Source organism: Chlamydomonas reinhardtii, chromosome 5 (assembly GCF_000002595.2).
Source record: "Chlamydomonas reinhardtii strain CC-503 cw92 mt+ chromosome 5, whole genome shotgun sequence".
NCBI lineage: Eukaryota > Viridiplantae > Chlorophyta > Chlorophyceae > Chlamydomonadales > Chlamydomonadaceae > Chlamydomonas > Chlamydomonas reinhardtii.
The window spans coordinates 2,293,927-2,294,825 of record NC_057008.1 but is presented as its reverse complement, the minus strand read 5'-3'; the positions used below and the strand labels follow the sequence as shown (position 1 = coordinate 2,294,825).

Sequence of the window (899 nt, the reverse complement as noted above, 5' to 3'; positions counted from 1 at the left end):
AGACGAAACGGCACTTCGGTGCCGATGAGGTGGTGTCTGAACATCAGCCGCTGCTATACCTGATGAGCACCGAGGGGCTTACAGGGCAATATGCACGGTTTGCACTAGTGCTCCAGGAGTATAACTTTAAAGTGGAGCACCGGCCGGGTGTAACGCACCAGAACGCTGACACGCTCTCGCGTCACCCGCGCCCCAGCACGTTCGATGGGTCAGGTGCCAGGGTGGATGAGGATACCGAACCAGCCACCGCTGCGGCTGGGGGGGAGGTTTGCAGCGTGGCAATGGCAACACGCCTAGCTTTAAGCTCGCAGCAGTGTCAGGCCGGCAGAGCCAGTGTGTACGCGGCGAAGCCGGTGGCTAGCTTTAGCGCTGACCACATGCCTTCCCCGGAAGAAGCAGCGTACGGGATGAACGGATGGCGGTACGAAGCCTCCGACCCGCCCCCTGACTCGGACCCAGATGATTCAAAGCGATCCAGGCAGCAGCTTCGGGCCAATGCTCTTGAGTGGCGAGCCGCCCGCCGCCGTGACCTTCGCAGACAACAGGTCATGCCAGCGGCCGCGAACCTCACGCACAGCAGTGCGGCCAAGCAAGGTGCTGAATTCTTTACAGCAGCACTGCGGCAGGGTGTGACGCTATACGAGCCCACGGGAGGGCTTTGCGTCGGGTTAGAAGCCTGTCTTGAACGGAGTCAGGGTCAACAAGTATTTCTACTCAGACCCGCGCCTGAACGCGCGAAGGGCTGCAGTGAAGCGGTTGGAACACCTAAGCGCAAGGTACTCCAGTCTCTTCCCGCCAGAGGCTTGGAAAGACGCAATGCTGCTAGTACCCCGCGATCCAGCCAACCTTACGGAGAATGACTTGCGAATGGCCTCCACCGTAGCGGGAGAGCAATGGCT

The 899-nt window shown here is 60.5% G+C and overlaps 1 protein-coding gene across 1 annotated transcript in view; it reads left to right on the top strand.

Annotated features, from left to right (window-relative positions):
• CHLRE_05g234650v5 (uncharacterized protein) overlaps positions 1 to 165 on the top strand; it is a 1,339-nt gene extending 1,174 nt beyond the window's left edge. Inside the window, exon 3 of the mRNA XM_043062216.1 lies at positions 1 to 165. This exon is cut by the window's left edge and continues 271 nt beyond it. The gene's annotated coding sequence lies outside the window, so the exon portion shown is untranslated.
• The last annotated feature ends 734 nt before the right edge of the window (positions 166 to 899 follow it).